At 38.3% G+C, this 5430-nt stretch overlaps 2 long non-coding RNA genes across 3 annotated transcripts; both read right to left on the reverse strand.

Annotated features, from left to right (window-relative positions):
* Nucleotides 1–201: 201 nt before the first annotated feature.
* LOC107182554 lies at nt 202–3745 on the reverse strand. The gene is made up of 2 exons (XR_001513268.1): nt 3119–3745; nt 202–860 (listed from the first exon to the last, which is right to left on the reverse strand). It is a non-coding gene; the product is annotated as an uncharacterized LOC107182554 (long non-coding RNA).
* Nucleotides 3746–3911: 166 nt separating this feature from the next.
* Nucleotides 3912–5424, reverse strand: LOC107182553. 2 transcript variants are annotated; one of them, XR_001513267.1, is made up of 2 exons: nt 5337–5424; nt 3912–4843 (listed from the first exon to the last, which is right to left on the reverse strand). It is a non-coding gene; the product is annotated as an uncharacterized LOC107182553 (long non-coding RNA). The 2 variants fall into 2 exon arrangements; XR_001513266.1 differs by lacking the exon at nt 5337–5424 and adding an exon at nt 5061–5330.
* Between the last annotated feature and the right edge of the window lie 6 nt (nt 5425–5430).

Consider the following 5430-nt stretch of genomic DNA (forward strand, 5'->3'; position numbering starts at 1 on the left):
ATTTTTAAATTTGAAATATCTTTATGGCTTTTCCCTGTTAAAATCCATTATTAAAATATACAACCAATATGTAAATAAAGAAAATGAAAGTCTCTTCATAATTCTACTCTCAGGAATCGAAGCATACACATGTGAATTTTAAATTTTTTTATTTTTTTTACAAAAAATGGGGTCATACCATAAATATTGTTCTATATCTGGTTTAATATTATGGACAACTTTTATATTAATATAAATAAAGCTACCTGGATGTTTTAATGGTTGCAACCACATAATCAATCCTTTAATCCTATATCTAAAGGGATGTTGTTCGGCTATTTATTTTGTTTCTTTTTAAAGTCCAATATGTAACTTCACAATGATCATGCTGGTAAATACATCTTTCGTCACATATCTGACCGTTTCCCAAAAGTAAATTTGTAGAAAGGAACTACTGAATCCAAGTGTAAAACCACAGTGCCTAAAAGGCATTATGTATGTGTGGTTCTAACCTAACACCATGTACTCCATCATATACTCTGACGTTTCATATTAATCATATAATAAATTCTGCTTGAAGTTTTAAGAGAATACAGAACTTGAAGGAAAAACCAGAATCAAGCGATGATTTCAGAGACTCTGATTATTGGCTAATATACAGGCATTAAACACAGGAATGGACAAGATGTGTCGAGAAAGGTCACTGTACTTGCTTTAAGAGGCTGATGCGGGGGATTTCTAAGGGCAAAGTAAGGTGATGCCGGTAAGCCAAAGATTACACGGTTTGAATGAGATTTTACCCTGAACTTGAAAGGTAGTCGTGGCTTCCACACACGCACACCCCTTGCTTCTCTGGTCAACGAAGCTGGGGAAAACTCAGCCTTGGATCAAAGGGAGGGAAGCAAAAGTTAAACTACCAAGGAAGGATAAACGCCACCTTTGCATCTGAGTGGCACTAATTGCAACTCTTTACTTAAATTTATGCATTCTCTATATAATTTATGTCCCAACAGTCTCAAACTATAAGTGTTTTCACAATTTAGAAGCCTTTTGTATTTCCTTTTCTGAAAACCGTGTTCATAGCCTTTGCTTATTTTTCTATTGGTTTGTTTGCGTTTTCTCATGTATTTATAGACACTATTAGGGAAATTGGCCTTTTGATGTATGGATTGCAAACATTTTCCATTGTCTGTGTATGGGTGTGTTACTGATTAGGACCACAAACAAATCCATACCAGGTTCTCTCTAAGATAATTAGAGATGACCCTAAACTCAACAAATACCTTTTTCTTTTTAAGCTTTTCAAAATATTGTGGTGAAATATGACATAAAATGTACCATTTTGACCATTTTTTGCAATACATTAATTCTGTTCATTAAATGCCACCAAAAAAAATCTTTGTTCTTTTTAAGGGTAATAAGAGCAGTGTTTAAAAATGAGAAAACATATTTACAAGGTTAATAGAGTGCTGCTTGTGGTTACTTGAGAATCCAAAATAAGAACTGGACATCTATTAATTATATTGTTTATGAACATATAATGGCTATGTAGTATATGTATGCCAGGTATTATGCTAAGTACTGCACATACATCATCTTACTGAATAGTTTAATAACCCTATGGAAGAACTGTAAACAGCTCATTACATAGCCACAGAAACAGAAACTTTAGAAGGTGGAGTAACTGGCAACAAGTTTCACAGGCAGTGCGTCAGGTAACTGGGACTCAAACCCAAGCAGACTCTTCCAGAGCCTGAAATCAAACCACTGCACCAGTGTCTGTCTCCCAGAGGATGGGACCAGAACGCTATGCAAAATTCACTTAGCTAGAACATGGGTGACCTTTAAAACATTTTAGCGGTTTTATTTATTTACTTACTTACTACTGTAGTTAGTTACACATAACAAAATAAAATTTACCACTTTAAATATTTTTAACTATACAGCTCAGTGGCACTAAGTATACTCACACAACCCCCATCTCACTTTTTTCACTCTATGGCAGGTTTTGTCATGAAAAACATTTTTATTTTTATGTCATCGAATTATCAACATTGCATTTTATGAATTTTATGCTTTGTGTCATACTTACACCTTCCCCACTCTGAGATTATATATTTTTTAATCCTCTGAGGTTTCTTCTGGTATGTCCATGGCTTCGTTTTCTTTAATTTTAAATTCTTTTGTTATTGTTGTTAATCCTCACCCGAGGATATTTTTTCCATTGATTTTTAGGGAGAGTGGAAGTGAGAGGGAAAGACAGAGAGAAACCTCGATGTGAGAGAAACACATCAATTGGCTGCCGCCTGCACAAGCCCTGACCAGGGCCCCGGCCTGGGAGGAGCCTGCAACCAAAGTACACGCCCTTGACCAGAATCGTACTTGGGACCTTTTGTCCATAGGCTGATGGACAAAACCGGCTAGGGCTTAATTTTAATTTTTTTACACTTCACTTAAATTCTTTAGAAATTTATGTTGGTATACAGCGTGAGATAAAAATCTCACTTTATTTTTTAGCTAGAGGCCCAATGCACAAAGATTCGTGCAAGAATGGGCCTTCCTTCCCCCTGGCTGCTGGCACCGCTTTCACTCCAGCCAGGAGCCGCCTTTCCGCCTTCTCACACTGCCCGGAGGCCCCGAGCAGCTGGGGCTGTGCGGAATGCCCGTTTTCTCGCGCCCTGGCTGCTTGTAGCCTGCTTATGCAAACTAACCCACCATCTTTGTTGGGTTAATTTGCATACTCACTCCTGAATGGCTGGTGGGCGTGGGGAAAGTATGGCCAATATGTATCTTTCTCTTTTATTAGTGTAGATGCCAATAGGGATTACAGTATATATGTGGCTAAATTCATTTTAAATTCATATTGGGAAGCAAGGCCAGCAAAAGAAGCCAGGAAATTTCTGAAAAGGGTCTAGTTGGGGTGTGGAGGATTAGTGCTACCAGAAATTAAAACATATTCTAAATTTATAGTAATTAAAATAATTTGGCTCTGACTGTTGAAACTGATAGAACAATGGAACAAAATAGGATGACTAGATCTTACCAGAATTTAGTGTAAAGGTATAAATTTAATTAAAAAGGTATTAATTTACTGCCATCTTTATCATGTTGAGTATTCCTATCCAAAAATATGACTCACCTTTTCATTTGTTCACGTCTTCTCTTACCGCTGTCCTGTCTGCTGAACAGTGGTAGTGAAAAGTTACTTGTGGAAGTTTTGTTTGGGGTCTACATTTTTTCCAGAGTCATTCCTAACATATTGGACTTCCCAGTCTCTCTCTTTACAAAATGTGGAAAGCTGTGATCAAATCTGACTTAATTAGACAGATCTGTACCATATTTCCATGGTTTGGGCTCAAACCCAATACTGTGTTAAAGATTAAATGGTAGGTGTTAGATGTTGGTAACATTCTTCTTAAAGGTTCCAATGGCTGAGTTTGGGCCTTGATTTAACTTCGGAAGTTAGGATGGCAGCTGGAAGTTACCACCTACTCAGTATTACCAGCCACCATACTCAAAGATGGGGGCTTCATGTTACCATGGGTGTTGGTCTAGAACAGCAATGTTCAACAATATAATGCTAGTCACATCTGTAAATTAAAATTGTCTAGTATCCACCCTAAAAAATAGTGAAAACAAAGATGAAATTAAATTTAATATTTTTATTTAACCTAATAATTCAAAAGTTTGACCATTTTAACATATAATCAATATAAAAATTATTACCCGGCTGGTGTGGCTCAATGGTTGAGTGTCCACCTATGAACTAGGAGGTCAAGGTTCGATTCCTGGTCTGGGCACATGCCTGGGTTTCAGGCTTGATCCTCAGGGTGGGGGCGTGTAGGCAGCAGCTGATCAATGATTCCTTCTCACTATTGATGTTTCTACCTCTCTCTCCCTCTCCCTTCCTCTCTGAAATCAATATTTTAAAAAAAAATTATTGAGATATTTAACATATTTTTCATACTAATTCTGGAAACCTGGTGTATATTTCACACTTTCAGCAATGCTCAGTTTGGACTAACTACATTCAAGTGCTCAACAGCCACATATGGTTTCTGGCTACCATATTGGACAATTCAACTCTAGAAAATGGTCATGAGGAAGGAAAATTGCTTAATTTAATAGAAATCCAGAAACTCAAATGTTGGAAATATAGTATCTCAAGGGTCTGGAATAGACTTTAAAAATCACAAATCTAAACATTCATTTGATAGTCAAATATTTTCTACAATGTCCCTAATCGAGGGGTCACAGACTAGTGCTTGACTCACACTTCCAGGAATGATGAATTCACTGAGGCTAGCCAGTCTATTTGGGGGCAATTTTAGCTCAAAATTTCCTTGCCAAGGGCACGAGCAGGTTGGCATATGGTGGTGTCAGCAACTTTGTTGGGTTGGGCTTACTTTAAGGGGTTGGTTAATTGGGCTAGGAAGTATTGGGGGAATTAGGAACTACAAAATAGATGGGGTGGTTTGAATAGGAACTGTTAGACTAAAGGCTGGGCTAAAATTCTGGTTCAAATTGTCAACTACATTGCAACAAGAGTAACAGATAAAATTCCCCCTCCCCCACAAAACACCTATATGCTTATATGCCAACTTTACTAATCTGGAGATAAACTGATTTGGGGAATAATTTAAATTGTGATAAACTTTAAATTTTTCACCATAAAGTAAAACATGGTTGGTTTATAATTAACGAGGGATATCATATGTAGTAGACCTGTTTTACAAATAACATTATCCAAAATCTTAAAGTACTTCATCAAAAGAATTAACTTTCAGATCCAGTAGTCAAAGGCACTTTCAAAATTATTCCTTCTTTGAGTTTTGTTTCAGCCTTCTCCTTCCATAAAAATACTCTGGAAATGAGAGACAGACAACTTTCTTTTAAAAATTCAGTAAAAATGACACCGACTTCCAGACTTATGTGATCCCTGACTTGGTGGCTCCTGAAATAACACTTTCCCCCCTGTATTTGCATTTCTTCTCTTTTTTTTTCTTTTCTTTCTTTTCCCCCTTGGTAGTGAGGTGATCTTTTCCGGGCCACCTTCACCCTCCCGCCTTCCCTAATTCTACCTTTCCAAGCAGGAGAAGGTGCATCCTCGCCTGGAGCTCCTGCCGGCGCTTCCCCAGTACCTCCGGCCCGCGGCCGGCGAAACGCGCACCCTGGACATCCATTAACGTTTATACTACATCCCTGGCCCCGCCGAAGCGTCTCCCGGTTGGTGACGGCGGCCCCACGCACCCCACCCGTCTGTACGCTGTCAACCGCACTTTGGGGGAAATTTTTGGAACAGAAGCTCCACCTATCCACTTCCTTCCCGCCTCCACAAAACCAGCTAAACACCTCACCAGGGGCCGCTGCAGCGGTTTTGGCATACAATCTGGAGAACTGTATTTTTCGCAAGAAAACAAGCATCCCAGAAAAAAAAAAAAAAATTCAAAC

Source organism: Myotis davidii, unplaced genomic scaffold (genome assembly GCF_000327345.1).
Source record: "Myotis davidii unplaced genomic scaffold, ASM32734v1 scaffold1017, whole genome shotgun sequence".
Taxonomy (NCBI): Eukaryota; Metazoa; Chordata; class Mammalia; order Chiroptera; family Vespertilionidae; genus Myotis; species Myotis davidii.